Genomic DNA, 17,274 nt, shown 5'->3' with positions numbered 1-17,274 from the left:
GGGGCGTGAGTCGTGCTTGGGTAGCTCAGTTGGTAGAGCACTTGCCCGCGAAAGGCAAAGGTCCCGATTTCGAGTCTCGGTCCGGCACACAGTTTTAATCTGCCAGGAAGTTTCATATCAGCGCACACTCCGCTGCAGAGTGAAAATCTCATTCTGGAAACTTTGCATATTTCTATTTAGTTCCGTATCATCTTTGTGTTCCACAAAATCCTTACATCAGTTTCGATTTTTTGCTCTTCTGGGTACAGAGACAATCGCAAAACAAAAGGAGAAAGTCTCGTCAATTGTCATAGCAAAGCGCAAACCTGTGGAGGTGCCAAGTGCAGCGGCAACATTCATCTGCCAGTGGCGTGTAATACCGGGCGACGCGGTTACGTCACGTCAATTAGGCAGGCGCTGCCCCATGAGAGACTGGGTGCGTTTCGAATCTATGAAAATCGCGCCCAGTGAGGATCGCACCCGACCATAAATGTGTGAGATTCGCGCCCAATACTTGCTCCCTTTGTGTCGGGCTTACCCGCGCCCGGGCCGTCCTAATCACCTTAAACTACCTGCTCCTCGGACACAGGGACCTGACCCCCGGTACTTCTCTGACTAGGCACAGCCGCCGACTGTCTGATACGGTGTGCGGACATTTGTCACGCCGGACATTTACCACGGCGGACATTTGCCACGATTTTACCTGCTCCGAAGGGTTGGGTCCCTTGTCTCCCCCTCCTCCTCCTCATCGCTGTCGCGCAGTAAAAGTACTTACTGAACCTTTCCTCTGGTTTACTTAACATAGGACCAGAATCTCTTTGGATTTTTCGCCACATTTCTAGAGAGAGTTTCGTTGTGGAAACTATTAAAGGCATCTCGCATTGAAATCCGCATCAAATTTCGAGCCACAGTAAAACTTTGCCAATCTTGAAGATTTTGTGTTCGTCTAAATTATGCGTGCCTTTTTCGGTGCTCCTGCAGCAACTTTCTGTCGTATTTTCTGTACCATGGGGGATCAGTTCCGTCTGATATTAATTTATTTGGTATGAATCTCTTGAGTGCTGTTGATACTATTTCTTTGAACTTAAGCCACACATGGTCTTCACTTACATAGTTTGGAAGGATTGGAGACTGTCTCTTAGAAAGATGTCAATCGAAGTTTTAGTTGCTTTTATAAATATGTATATTTCGCGTTTAGTTTTGGTGAATTACTTTGTTATGGAATCGAGCCTCGCTACGACTGTGTGTTCACTAATTCCTGTACCCGTCATGATGCTCAGGATTATTCGTGGCTAAGAGGTCAAGTGTGTTTTCGTAACCATTTACAATTTGAATGGCCTCGTGAACTAATTGTTCAAAATAATTTTATAAAAAGCATTTAGAACAATTATGGAAGTTGTTTTCTATCTACAGTAGTGTCTGAAAATGTATTTTTGTCGACATATGGAAGGTAGATTAAAGTCATTGCAACCTATTTCTGATGAGACTCGAGTTTCCTTTGAAATGTTCAGCAACTGTTTCATCTGGGACCGGGGGTTGGTAGAAGGAGCCAGTTATTAATATATTCCAGTTGTCGAATATAACCTCTGTCTATGCTAAGTCACAGGAACTAACTGCTTCAATGTCGCTTGTGAGCTGGAACACACATTACATTATTTTTCATTAAGTTGTGCTTCTAGTTTCTGTTGTAGTGGAGATCATTACAATGACGGCTTTTCCCTCCAAAACCTAGGATGCTTACTCCGTGACCAGTAAATACCAGAGCTAAACAATGTAGAACAACAATGTACTGTACAAGCATAGCATTCTGTATTACTTCATTTCCTTATTTCTAACATTTTAAAATTGCACGTCAACTTTAGATGACATGTCAATCATAGATGTTCTTATCTTTGTCTATGAACGTACTTTCAGTCATGTTTTCAACATTGCCCCGCTACACTTTATTAACTAATGTTTCGCCGCAAGGGATCTCTGATTTTAGAGTAAATGAATATGAAGTATGTCGTCCTTCTTTTCAAACATTCACATGCCCATTTCTTCTTTCCTTATTGTCTTTTGGGTATGCAGTTGTAGCAATTAAAGCAGGCACAAATGCAGCGATCAAAAAGAAATGGTTAGCGTACATTCGCATTCTGTTTACAGCATTCCTTTCTTGTTGCCCCCATGGCGATGGACCGTTTCTATCGCAATCAGTAAGCGTGAAAGGAAGCTACCGTAGAGACAGAGGGATCTATATTTATACTTGGCAGAACTAATTACATACTGACATAATCGTCGGAATTGCTTTCGTTTCCCAAAAGATACAAATATTTCGATTTCGGAAAAGAAGCTCTGTATTTTGCCAAGACGTCGAAGAAGAAGGTCCCTTACGTACTGGTTGTATCGAGTAAGTTGTGTAGACGGCGGTTTGAAAGCGGACAGAAGTACGAGGAAGGGCGTCCCATACCTGAGGGATCGCTACTCAAGCTACCTGGCGAAGGGGCAAGTGTGGCAAATGTCTGGCGTGGCAATTGTCCGGCCTGGCAGATGTCCGACATTCGTCTGATACACAAACACAGCCTTAGTGCCGCTCTGGCTGTCGAAGATCTCACATCGCGCGATTGGTGCATTTTTGACACAGTAGTTCAAATATGGAATTTTCAACCACTAATCACAGTAAGCTGTGTTGCCTCTTCGAAGGTTATTCTTACATAGTGAAGAGAACTAAAGAAGATGGAACAGTAACGTGGCGCTGTTCAAGACGGAGAGCAAACCACTGCTGAGGAATGCTGAAAACAAAGGATACGATAGTGCATTTTTCATTCGAGCATCAATGTGGACCTCCGGATGTCGCTCGGTTGGAAGTAAGGAAGATTTTGAACCACGCAAAGAAGAGGGCAAGAGACGAAGAGACGTCTGTTTCAAAAATATATTCAGAGGAGCTGGGTTGCCTGCATAATCGAGGCTATGATTTTGTCACTGAAATGCCACATCAGCAGACAACGAAGAGAGCTTTGTACTACCAGCGGGCAAAATCACAGGGAAGTGAGAGAGATCCACCGACAAGAGAAGAAATTGGCCTAAAGGCAGATTTACTAGCTATGAACGATGGCAGCAGATTTCTGTTAATCGACGACAAACTAGGAGAGAGGATAATAGTTTTTAGCGGAAGGGCAGGAAGAGAGGCTCTAAGGAGTAAACGAGACTTTTTTATGGATGGTACGTTCAAGTGCTGCAGCAAACAGTTTTTCGCAAATATACACCATTCACGCCAACTTTGGGAGTACAAGTAATGAGACAAACATCTATCCAGTTGCCTTTGCACTACTGCCAAACAAAATAAATCAGACGTACGTCCGTCTTTTCCGAAATTTGATGGAGAAAATTCCAGAATGGAAACCTGCAAACGTGACCGTGGACTTCGAATCAGCCGCGATTTCAGCAATTAAAGTTGTATTTCCAACAGCTGAAGTGCATGGATGTTATTTCCATATGAAAAAGTGCCTCTGGAGAAAAGTTCAAGAACTAGGACTTACTCGTGAATACAAAGAAAACGAAGAAGTGAGACAACATGTTCGCACGTGTGCTGCGCTGGCGTTTCTACGGCCTGAAGATGTATGTGATGGTTGGCTGGAGATACATTCACATGCACCGGATATCCCCAAACTTTCTGAATTTTTTGACTGCTTCGTAGATAGATGGTTGGAAAATGAAGAAACCCCTATCAACCTTTGGAATTAATACAAACGGAGCCACCGAACAACCAACGTTCTAGAAGGTTGGCTCCTCTAACGTAATAACATGCTTGCTAAACCAAATCCGAAAATTAATGACTTTATTAGGTGTTCGAAAAGAGAAGCAGAAATTTCAGGGTGCACCTTAATGAGGGCAGAACTGAGTATGGAAGGTAAATGGAAAAAAACAGTCTACATGAAACGTGATGAAAGGTTGGGAAAAATAGTAAAAAAATACGAAGAGGATGGTGAGATCAAGGATTGCTTGAAAGCCATATCCTACCTACAGAAACTTGACTGAATTTATCAGAAGATGTGTATAGATACGATAGTGTTCAAATGTAAATAGCGACTTATATAAAATAATAATAAAAATTTAAAAAAAATTTACGATGCTTATAAGCTGATTTTAAACACGCCTAAATGACTTGCTCTTTAGCCAGTCCAAAGCCTGGATAAAGTGTGATGGAAATCAGATTATTTTTAAAATACATCAAAACAAAAGCGAACCCTTTTCAGAGTCAACCCTTTACAGTTCTCATTCAAGAGTCACCACCCCAATTCCTCTCTAGTTTTTATAAATTAAGAGTTAAAATTAAGTGGCATTACTAATCGCCAAGTATAGAGTGTCTTGATATTTCTGAGTATTCAAGAAGTGTGGTTGTTATAATGAAAATGATATTGATAATGGTACTGCAAATGAAGCAAAAGAATGTAATCTCTTGTATTTACTGCAGTTTGAAGTGGTGTGTCGTAGAAGCTTAATTCTCTCTCTCTCTCTCTCTCTCTCTGACGGCTGAAAACTCCAGCTCGGAAACCTCCAGGTGTTGTTGTTGTCTTCAGTCCTGAGACTGGTTTGATGCAGCTCTCCATGCTATCCCATCCTGTGCTAGTTTCTTCATCTCCCAGTACTTACTGCAACCTATGTCCTTCGGAATCTGCTTAGTGTATTCATCTCTTGGTCTCCCTCTACGATTTTTACCCTCCACGCTCACCCTCCAATGTTAAATTTGTGATCCCTTGATGCCTCAGAACATGTCCTACCAACCTGTCCCTTCTTCTTGTGAAGTTGTGCCACAAACTCCTCTTCTGCCCAATTCTATTCAATACCTCCTCATTAGTAATGTGATCTACCCATCTAATCTTCAGCATTCTTCTGTAGCACCACATTTCGAAAGCTTCTATTCTCTTCTTGTCTAAACTATTTATCGTCCATGTTTCACTTCCGTACATGGCTACACTCCATACAAATACTTTCAGAAACGACTTCCTGACACCTAAATCTATACTCGATGTTAACAAATTTCTCTTCTTCAGAAACGCTTTCCTTGCCATTGCCAGTCTACATTTTATATCCTCTCTACTTCGACCATCATCAGTTATTTTGCTCCCCAAATGGCAAAGCTCCTTTACTACTTTAAGTGTCTCATTTCCTAATCTAATTCCCTCAGCATCACCCGACTTAATTCTACTACATTCCATTATCCTCGTTTTGCTTTTGTTGATGTTCATTTTATATCCTCCTTTCAAGACACTGTCCATTTCGTTCAACTGCTCTTCCAAGTCCTTTGCTGTATCTGACAGAATTAGAATGTCATCGGCGAACCTGAACGTTTTTATTTCTTCTCCATGGACTTTAATACCTACTCCTAACTTTTCTTTTGTTTCCTTTACTGCTTGCTCAATATACAGATTGAATAACATCGGGGATAGGCTACAAACCTGTCTCACTCCCTTCCCACCCACTGCTTCCCTTTCATGCCCCTCGGCTCTTATAACTGCCATCAGGTTTCTGTACAAATTGTAAATAGCCTTTCGCTCCCTGTATTTTACCCCTGCCACCTTTAGAATTTGAAAGAGAGTATTCCAGTCAACATTGTCAAAAGCTTTCTCTAAGTCTACAAATGCTAGATATGTAGGTATGCCTTTCCTTAATCTATTTTCTAAGATAAGGCGTAGGGTCAGTGTTGTCTCACGTGTTCCAACAAATCTGCGGAATCCAAACTGATCTTCGCCGAGGTCGGCTTCTACCAGTTTTTCCATTTGTATGTAAAGAATTCGCATTAGTATTTTGCAGCTGTGACTTATTAAACTCATAGTTCGGTAATTTTCACATCTGTCAACACCTGCTTTCTTTGGCATTGGAATTATTATATTCTTCTTGAAGTCTGAGGGTATTTCGCCTGTCTCATACAGGTAGGGTCCCTCAACTCTTTTGTCTGCCGGGCAAGGGGATTAGCGGACCCGTCCTCGACCCTTTCTGGGCGCGAATCTCACTGTGCGCGTTTTTCACTGGACGCGTTTTTCCGTACACCGTGCGTTTCACCTGAAGCTTGTAGCTGGGTGCAAGTCACGTGGCACACCCGTGCGGCAGCTGTCTAAACGGCGCGAGCACACGACATGTCGGCGTGCCGGGTTCACAGTTTGTATGCGGCTGCTGTTGTGAGCGGCACGGTAACTCCCTCTTTTTTGATTCCTCCCCGCTTCTCAGTACGGTCCCAGTGAAAGGAAACACGTAGAAACGCTTGCATGAGTTTTAACTAAACATCGTTCGAAACGAAGAAAAATACAGTGGAATCAACCATTTTCAATAGGTTATGTAAAAGCCTGTGTTGTTTTGAGTAAAGGTATGCTTGAGAGAAAGAGAGATAGCTATGAAACTGTTGATACCTTATCGATAACTGAGCATGAACAAGTGTAGGCAGCTGGGCAGATACGTCGATGAATTTCAACAAAAAATGTGACGTACATTATGATGGACTACTTTTTGACTTCAGTTGGATGCATAACCTGACAGTTTTCTACAATATAATTATTTAACGGAGCTGGCCGGTGTGGCCGAGCGGTTCTAGGTGCTTCAGTCTGGAACTGCGCTACCGCTACGGACGCAGGTTCGAATCCCCCCTCGGGCATGGATGTGTGTGATGTCCTTAGGTTAGTTAGGTTTAAGTAGTTCTAAGTTCTAGGGGACTGATGACCGCAGATGTTAAGTCCCATAGTGCCCAGAGCCATTTGCACCATTTTAACGTAATATGCAGAGGAAAAGATATTTATATAGACGACGCCATCCGAAAATGGAAAGAAACAGCGGTAGAACGGATCCATGCAAACAAGAATAAATACACTAATATACTGCTTCAAGCTGATGACGCAGTATTAATGACAAATTCTGAAGCCGAACTACGAAAGTCAATCCAACTTTTAAACATTATTGGAAAGGATTATAGTTTTAACGGAGCACTACATAAAACTAAGGCAATAGAGCTTCATGGAAATTACTCATTACGAAAGAGAATTGTAAGTCTACATATTTTGGAAAAAGTTGAACATTTCATTTACCTGTGGAGCTACATCACTTTTAAGGAAGTTAAGAATGTACATGTTAAATGAGAGATATCGGAATGGACGTGACATTATAAGCAGAACACTAAAAAACTACACAAAGAATCAAGAAACTGAAATTCTGTAAGCTGATGGCCATGGCTGTTCTACCGTGTGACAGTGAAACCTGGGTTACGATCAGAAAAGAATCTAGTCTCGTTCAGGTGGGTGAAATGAAACTTTTACGAGCAGTCAACAGTTGCACTAAGTTGGACAGGATTCCTAATGATAACATAAGAAGTGAATACAGAAGAAAACAGAACTAGAAGGAACATTTGGAACGAATGGGAGAAACAAGGATTCTAAATATGGGCTTACAATACAAACCCAGAGGAAAGAGGGATATAGGATGGTCACTTAAGATATGGAACAAATTTTTCTGGTGCGTCTTTTTGAATTGTCCTGCACCGACCATCTGCTGTTGTTCACACATGTCGTGACTAAATTGAGCAAACCCGTTATAGTCGATAATGTTAGCAGTACTGGCCAGAAAGAGGTAAGAAGTGTATGGTGTAGTGGTAAGCGTTATCGCCGCATCGCACAAATGCGCACACTGCAAATTCGGAGCCAATAATTATGCTAGGGAGTGCAAGCACGTGCTGGTAGACAAGCGCATATGCGTGGCAGTCTTAAGCGCTCACGTTGCTGTGTTATCATGCAGGATAGCATCAGTCATCTTCGGCAGCTTCCGCCAACGTTCGCGAATGATATTGGCCGTCTCTCTCGCACATTGGAGTCGCGTGCGAGCCACACTGAAAAGTTACGCACCTGCGGGCTGCTCTCTCTGCTAGGCGCAAATTGAGAGGCGTATAGAGCGTGTGGTGCGACGCAGCGCAGCGCGCGTTTTTGTAACATACCGGGTTCAAATGGGACCGCGCAAATTGCGACGCGACGCGACTGGGACGCGACACGCGCCTGCGCCAGGTCGCGTGGCGTTGTGGTTGTGGCACAGTTTCTCGCGCCGCACGAGTTCTGCGGGACTGTGGAGCCAATAATTATGCAAGGGAGCGGAAAGGCAGTGCTGCCGTATGTTCACTTCGGCATGGAGCATATGGGCAGTGGAAGTATTGCCCATCCGGAAAATACGGCCTTACTGTAAACTCAATTTTCTTATCACTGAGTAATGTTTGGTTTTTCGCCGTTTAAGCGCTCCACCTCTTTTCGTTAGTACATAATAGTTTTCAGTTACATATATCTGTACAGTTCTGTTGTTTTGTTCATTCCTTTGTCAAGAACGATGCACAGTTCAGTAACTGGTGAGCCATTAGCCACTGGGATTATATCTTCTGCCTCCACAATGTTTTCAGATCGTAAGAAGGGACAGACGATTCATCGTGAACTTGGTGAATAAGGAAGTAAGGAATATTATAAAATAACGTAATTTAGAACCAAGACAGGAAAGAAAAACAAGGTTATCTACTTGTTGCCTATTGTGCTGACGTATCTAAATGGTTCAAATGGCTCTGAGCACTATGGGACTTAACATTTGAACCGCACGGCCACACCGGCTGGCGCAGGATTCGAACCTGGGACCGTAGCGGTCGCGCAGCTCCAGACTGAAGCGCCTAGAACCGCTCGGCCACACCGGCCGACCTGAGTATCTCTACGATCTGTTGCAAAAAGTGGAAAAGGCGTAATTTCCACATATATGACCCCTTTGTGCATCTGGAAAAAATCGTCCAGGAATTGAGTACACACGTTTCACTATCGTTACTTGGAGAGCCGACCGAAGTGGCCGAGCGGTTCTAGGCGCTACAGTCTGGAACTGCGCGACCGCCACGGTCGCAGGTTCGAATCCTGCCCCGGGCATGGATGTGTGTGGTGTCCTTAGGTTAGTTCGGTTTAAGTAGTTCTAAGTTCTAGGGGACTGATGAAATCAGAAGTTAAGTCCCGTAGTGCTCAGAGCCATTTGAACCCTTTTGTAATACGAGACATTATACTATCTACATGTGGACTTCAGATTTCCACTGCAAGCTAGAAACAGTCGAAAAGCAGTCACAAATACAACGTTTTAATTTGACTCGCCGTGTTGAGAAATAGCATTTCAATTGTTGCGTACAAATTATCAGCATTAATGAACTAATTATGCAACACGCTACAAAAATGAAAACAATGGTCGGTATTATTACGAAAGTATGAGTATCCTTTAGGATTACATATATTTATTTTGTTGAAATGTATTGCTGACAAAGGCAGCTCTACTTTCATGACAACGTTTTTGCAACTGCCGCTGACAAGGCACACATGGCTAGCTTCCGCATTCCTTTCGCGCATATTATGCTCAGCTGCTGATAATGTACTGACCACTGTGTTGTGCAACAGATCAGTTGTTTACTTTTCTCAGTAACGACTATTTTATTCGCGAATCACACATTGTCAGTTTGGCAAGCCGTAGGTGAGTAGCCAGCATCTGGCATCTGGCCCACCATTCCCCATGAAGGGAATGGTCGTCATTATTTTAATACTGCTCAGATCAGGAGAAGGAATAAAATCCTTTTGTAAGTTTCCATTCCAATAGTTCAGTGTTAAAAATACGATAGGTTACGAGGATTCTACCTAAATTCCAACAGATCTGGCAATTCATTTTTGTGTGAATTGTTAACCTTTTCTCATTCGAAGAAGCACCACCGTTTATGAGTAACGGCCACATGTCTCTTGTTGACAGGTTTAAATGTACTTCCTTGGCCAAAACACAGTGTAATTTGCACAAACTCATCTCACAGCAGCTATTGCGACAGAATTCTGAAACAGAGTGCCTCATTAAACAAGTAATTGGCAACCGTAGAGCTCAACAGCTTACGAAAAACCTCATAGTGTCGGTTTGCAGTAACATAAGAGAAGAAATTTCGTCTTTATTTTTTTCATACCAGGAAACTCTTGTTTCATAGCTGACAATAATTCTTAAAAGATTACATTGACTGGAGTGAAAAAAATAAAAAGGTAAGTATAAGTACTGGTATATCGCCGTATAAGAAAGTTCCATGTATTTACGAATTGGCAAAATAGTCTCCTCCTTGTGTACTACCGTATGCCAAGCTCTCGTTTCGATATCTCGAGCGGCGTAGGAGATATGAGAAAGATTTCAGTGTGCGCGCGCTTCGTTGCTGTCTGCCCAGAGTCTCGCCAACCAGCGAGTGCAAAGTACGTGTACGCGTCTTTATGCGTTGGACACGCGCGACACGTGCGGAACGTGCGCGCACGTCGCGCCGTATAGTCTTGTCACGTCACACGTGCTACAAGCATCTCAATATGCGCTTAGCCTACACATATTGCTACCTTTAAAGCTTTAGATCCATTCGACGTCCATGTTGCGCTGTCAATAAGTTGTGTTCTTGTTTTGAAAGCATCCATTATCGCAGGGCCGGCCAAACGCTGCACAGTGTGCAGACGTGCGGAAGTGCTGCACATGTGCGCACGTGTGCGACAGCGAGCGACAGCGACATCTGTTATTAGACATGTGTCCGCTTCCCTGTTTATGTGGTACAAGCAAGAGCGCAACATACCCAGTCTCGTTTGCCCATGGTGACCGTAACCTTAACAGAGAAGTACTGAGAAATGGCAGGTACTGTGAAAAAGAAAAGGGCAGGAGATCTATGTTCTCAGTCGTTTAAAAATGACTGAGAACTGCAATTCTTTTTTGTATCCGTTGGTGAAAACTCACAATGTTTGCTGTGCCGCCGAATAATAGGCGGCCAGCGTAAGTTTTCAATTGGAAAACACTACAATAAATATTACAAAGACGAATGTAGTGTACTCAACAGTGAAGAACGGCAAGCAAAATTAAATGTCCTTAAGAAAATGGATGAGACACATCAACTCGATTATCAATTTTCATGACCAGTGATAAACGTGTTTGGATTTATTCCTTTCATAATTAAAAATTATTGTTTACTAACTGTGCATTATTGCCTCATTCTGCTCCACGTTACATTATTATCAGGAAAGTTGGTCATTAAATCGATTGTTCCAATGTATACTTACATTTAGGGATTTTTTTTTTATTGTGTGAAGGGTTACGCTCAGCTGAAGTCGATAAAACATAACATTCATCTAATTGTCGGTTATTATGTAGATTTCAGACGTAACTGATGAAAAATGTAGCAACAATGGTATTGAAATAACAGGTGATCATCGAGAGGTCTGCGGTTATCATTCTGTTCAGAGGTCAGTGAGACATAAATTATGTGGGTGTAACTGAGGGCACCGAGAATTAGTTATAGGAAACCTTGCATTAGTTTAATGTTATTTGAAATCATGAATAAGGTTCGTTGGAAGTCGCTAAGTGCTCTCTTTCTTAAATACTAGATCAAAAACATTACGCGTATTTACGTGCCGTCAGTCAAGCCGCCTTAAAAAAAAAAAAAAAAAAAAAAAAAAACACGGTTGTTAACTGGGGGTTAGACTGTTAACATAAAAGTAGACGTCTCAATGAGTAGACTGTGACAGTATTTTAAATGTTTAATACGCGAAATACCTTCCCATGGTTGGCCTGCAAGCTGTGGAACGAGCACTAGAATGCGCCGGTACAGAGTATCCCAGCAAGTGGATAAAGCGACATCTGTGCGTAGAAACATGCACTACATGAACGCAGACGGCTGCGGCGTGCAAGCTGTGACCCGGAAGTTGCACATGTGCAGGAGCACCGCACGCGTGCAGAATTTCTGGCCGGCCCTGCATCATCGCATCTGGTAATCATAACATTATCCGCCCCTGGTAGCTTAGTGGTAGTACCGGTCGGGGTACACATTTGCCGGCACGGTAACTCAGCGTGTTCGGTCAGAGGGCTGCGTGCTCTCTATAATAAAAAGACTGAATCAAGGAATCAACGATCAACTTGAACGGATGTCTTGTGACGTCCGCCCAGACCAAATGCAACGAACTCTATCGAACAAAATGAAAAAAAAGTGAAGTGGTCAGCGCGACGGAATGTCATGCCTAACGGCACGGGTACGATTCCCAGCTGTGTCGGAGATTTTTTCCGTTCAGGGACTGGGTATTATGTTGTCCTTACCATCATCATTTCATCCCCATCGACACGCAAGTCGCCGAAGTGGCGTCAAATCGTAAGACTTGCACCCGGCGAACGGTCCATCCGACGGGAGACCCTAGTCACACGACATTTACATTTATTTACTATGACAGTTTGGTGGGTTGTAAGACAACTTATATTTCATAGTCGAGCGGCTGCTTATAAGCGACACATCACGCCGGTAAATGTCAAATGACGCATCGCTTGATGTAAGGAGCGTAAACATTGGACGTTTGAACAATGGAAAAAAGTTATGTGGAGTGACGAATTACAGTACACAATGTGGCGATCCGATGGCACGGTGTGGGTATTGCAAATGCCCGGTGAACGTCATCTACCAGCTTGTGTAGTGCGAACAGTAAAATTCGGAATCGGTAGAGCTATGGTGTGGTCATGATTTTCATGGAGGGAGCTGGCTCCCCTTGTTGTTTTGCGTGGCGCTATCACAGCAGAGGCCTACATTGATGTTTTACGCACCTTCTTATTTCCCTCTGTTGAAGATGAATTCCGGGATGGCGATTGCATCTTTCAACACGATCGAGCACATGTTCATAATGCAGAGTCTATGGCGGAGTGGCTGCACGACAGTAACATCACTGTAATGGACTGGCCTGCACAGTCCTGATCTGAATCCTACAGAACACCTTTTGGATGTTTTAGAACGCCGACTTCGTACCAGGCCTCACCGACCAACATCGATACCTCTCCTCGGTGTAGCACTCCGTGAAGAATCGGCTACCATTTCCCAAGAAATCTTCCAGCACCTAATTGAGTGTATGCCTGCGAGAGTGGAGGCTGTCATGAAGGCTAAGGATGGGCCAACCATACTGAATTCCAGCATTACCGATGTAGGGCGCCACGAACTTTTAAGTAATTTTCAGCCAGGTGTCCGGATACTTTTGATCAAATGGTGTACATCCACAGAAGAATAAGTAGAATATAAAATTACTATTATGTCATCGAAAAGCCAACAACCAGAACTGTTTATAACCTACATATACACTGTCCTAAAATGTAAACTAAATAGTATGAACAAAAATATGTACACATTTCAGGCCACTGGTGACGGCTTATAATGAATAAAGGCGAAACGCATGTGGCACGAAAATTGTGTTTCATTCAGTTGTAATCAGACGGTCCAAAAGTAAAAATTATCGGCATACCGCAATAAGGCGGCGGCAATCTAGCACACATAAAACTGCTCTGTTTCACCATGCTACGTCCATACGGTCGTTGGCAATGTGTTAGATGTAACGAAAACTATGGTATCCTGGGTGGTTACAAATCATCATAATCGGACACTAATAGAAAGTGACAGTGTTTTGATTGACCTCAGCAGCGTAATTTACGGAATAAATACGAAGAAGACAACTAACGTCAAATGGACAGTCAACTTCAAGAAGATTAGGGATTGGAAAAACCGACATGTGAAAACCGACACCGGTATTTTAGTTTTGAATAACCAGCATTTTTCAACGCCTGTTTGGCCTCGGTTATAACAGATATTTTTACTTTTGACTAATAACTCAGCAAAAAACTGAAATATCTGTTAGCCATAGCAACAGTACTAAAATTTTACGTTTCTAAATAAAGCTTAATTAAAGAACGAGCAATTTCATTCGTAAAATTTACATCGCTTTGAAATATTGCGTTATTATAGAAAATGGATAAAGCGATCAGTGCTATTTTAATGACAATGCTGGCAAAAACAAACAAATACATGGCATAAGAATTGGTACAGCATCACTGAGACAATTATGTACCTATTACCATGCGGTATGGCCTATTAGATGGTACATGTGTAGATGCTGTGTGCAAGATTCGCCCCATCCGGTCTATATGGTAGTTTTCCACTGTCATCGTTGAACATCAGTTTAATTACAGAATGGTACCTTCCAACGTCCGGGAAGTGCGGTTTCAGTGAAGTAAAATGTTCCGTTTGCTTTAAAAGACTGAAAACTGGAGGAGCCATAACCGACTTGTGACGACATAATATGAAGTGAAAATCTAAAACTTAACACTTTACTCATATTTTACGATAAAAATAGAAAGCAGCTGATTTGCTTCCTCTGTCTGTATAAAATGCTTTTACCTGCTCATAACCCTGACGGACTTATTAACACGAAGGACAGAGTACTTCGGCCTCAGTTTTCAGCCTTTAGCACTGACTATTCGTAATTTGCAAAGTGTGGTATTTTACCCTATTATAACATGAATTTTGAGTACAGTTTCAGTAAACTAGATTCAGTCGGAGAATACCGGTGATTTTTTGTGTAATCACATTACGAGAAAAGTAACGACGGACTAAGTTTTCTTTTATTTGCTTATTTAGTTTATCATTTTGATTTACGTATCTTATCTTATCTTTGATTTATGTATCTCTCTCAGAGAGAAAATTTTTCAGTCTTTCTTCGATTTCTATGTTTATTAATCATAGGAATAAAAAGGGAAAATCAGTTACGTAATAGATCATTTATTTTGAGTGGTTTTAATACTCCGTTTAACTTGGCGCTGAAAAACAAAACGATATAACCGAAAACCTGTTCTTTCAGCGATAACCGTTATCCCTAACTCTGATCACTGGAGATTTTCAGCACAAGTAAAAATATAGTGTTCTAATATTCTTTGGGATCTTTTTTTTTTTTTACCAAGACCGCAAGGAACGATACATCGGATACTAGCGTCGACTAGTTAAATGGCCATCTCCCAGATTTGAAAGTATACATAAAGCTACAGGCCCATCTTCATGCCACAGAGTATCCAGCGAAGGAGCCCCCGATTTCAGAATCAAATATCTCGAAAACTAAGATTGATAGCTCATTACAACAAAAGCTTAGTTTATCCCGACAGCTGTAAGAAAAGTTTCTAAACAGTACGAAAAACTGCTAGCAGACGGCGCTGAATGCTGTGCAGCTCTTAGAGTATCAGTCTTCTGCAAGCAATCGTTGCAAGCAGATTGCAGTATTTCCGAAGTCCGCCACTCTCAGTACGGAGGTGGGGCAAACGAACCCTGAAATTTGTAATTGCATCCTATAGTGTCTCAACAGGAAAGGATTCAGGTTGAAGCCAACATGATAGGATGTTCCCCATAGAGTGTCTGTCAGAGTGCCGAACAAAAAATAAGCACAAGGAATCAGAACCGGTCCTCTGTTATGCCAGTCCCGCTTCGATATCCGCCGCCCCCCCCCCCAAAATTCTATTAGTCCATCCAGATCCTTGAGCGTCATGCACTCTGCCGCGCCTTCCGTATACGCCTCACGTCCCCCATGCGGATCCTCTGTGACCTGATTCTTTTCCCCCATCTGCCCCTATTCCTCGAATACTCTATGCCTCCCACTGCCTTGATCCTCCTCACCCCCTGGTTGCTCCTCTCCTCTCCTGTCCCCGCCCCTTGCCACGTCTTCACTGTTGTGTCCCCCCTACCCACCATCTCTACACCTTTCATCTCCTTTCCCAAGGTGGCTTCCATCAACTCCCCCTCCCAATGATGCCCTCTCTCCCTCCATTTTCCCTCCTATCAACTCTGATCCTCACCCCGTCTCCTTTCCTGTGTCCTCTCCCTGGGCTCCCTCTTGCCCCCCTTCCATCCTGTTTTCTCCCCACCTCTCCCTACCGCCCTTCTCCCCCCCCCCCCCCGAGTCCTTTTGTATTCCCCTACCCTGCCTTCCCCATTCCCTGTCGCATCTGCCCAGCACCCCCCACCCCTCTTATCGGTCCTCATCCTCCATCGGCTCGTTTCCCCCCCCCTTTCGTTTTCCCTTTCCTTTCCCCCTTTTTATTTTCCCATCATCCATCCAGTTTTCCCCCACGTGCTCTCGGCTGTGGTATGTCATATTTGCCAACTTTTTAGTGCATTGTTCCAAGTGAATGTTCAGTGTTGTTCGTCTTTCCAAAGTGTTGCAAACAGAAACCATGCTGTCGCTGGATGTGAATTTTACGTCTTTTGTGAACACAAACCAGACTGTCGCTGTGTTTTTTAATTGTCTGTCTATTATTTTACCTGTCCGCTTCATATGTATGTTATTATCATCAGCATCCCTTTGTTCTATGTTTTAAGTTCCACTATTTTTTCGCCATGTTACCATTTAAGTCTCCGATTTTATCGCCTGTTTTTATTCTTTATTATCTTCATGCTTTTAAAACAAAGTCTGTAGGCTGAAGAGCCGCATACTAAGCTACTGCAAGCCCGCCCCCTTGGGGGGGAATCGAAACTCAATAAAAAAAAAATCAGATCTGGTGAATATGGAGGTCAATCGATTTCTGCTCCAGTAAATAATCCAGCGTAAAGACTCTACTCACGAAGTAACCATCAAAAACGCGAAACTACGGTGCGATGTGCTCTGGCCCACCTTGTATGAACCTCTTGGTGCTCGGTCGATCCTCCAACGCCAGCTGTCTGGCCACTTGTTGCAAAATTGCAACGTAACGTTCACTAATGATCGTTTCTCGCATCAAAAACCGCCCAGTAATGCCTCTGCTACATACCGCAGCACAAACAGTAACTTTAGCAGCATCCAGTGATTTTGCTTCAGACAAAGTGGAATTTTCGAAACCCCTAAATTACCAGTTTTGTTTATTCATGCCCCATTCAGTTGAAAGTGTGCTTCATCTGTTAACCAAATGCAGTCAGTGTCAAATCATTTTATATCAATCATTGTGAGGATGTGGTCCGCAAAATAAGCCCTATGTTGCAAGGTCGCAGAGGAATGGCCTGATGACTTTGGTTTTTGAATAGAAAAATATGTGGGCTCTGTTTCTGTATTTCCTGCGTGCTGGAATGCTTCAAACCAGTCTCCGCTGCAATTCTTTGGACAGATTTCCTTGGATCTTGCTGCATGATTCTACAAACTGTGGCGACAGATTCAGGAGCAATTACAATCTGCCTGGGGCCAACATTCCCCGCAAGATCAACAGCCACACTGCCTATAAGCTGGAATCTGGTGAAGAGCTTGCGAATGGTTTTCCGCATCTGGTCCTTTTGGAACATTAAATCGACTTTGAAAACTGTATCTTTTTGATTTAGGACATTGACCAGAAAAGTATGTTACTCGATGGATGTTATATGACTTCAGCTTCCTTCTTCGATACACTAACCTCTTTTCGCTTTTCAACGACGGTAGCTCTAAGTTGCGGCCCATATTTATAGGCACTACGTGTTGCGATGGCCGC

The sequence above is a fragment of the Schistocerca americana genome, chromosome 5 (genome assembly GCF_021461395.2).
Source record: "Schistocerca americana isolate TAMUIC-IGC-003095 chromosome 5, iqSchAmer2.1, whole genome shotgun sequence".
Lineage (NCBI taxonomy): Eukaryota > Metazoa > Arthropoda > Insecta > Orthoptera > Acrididae > Schistocerca > Schistocerca americana.
This window is presented reverse-complemented; position numbering follows the sequence as displayed.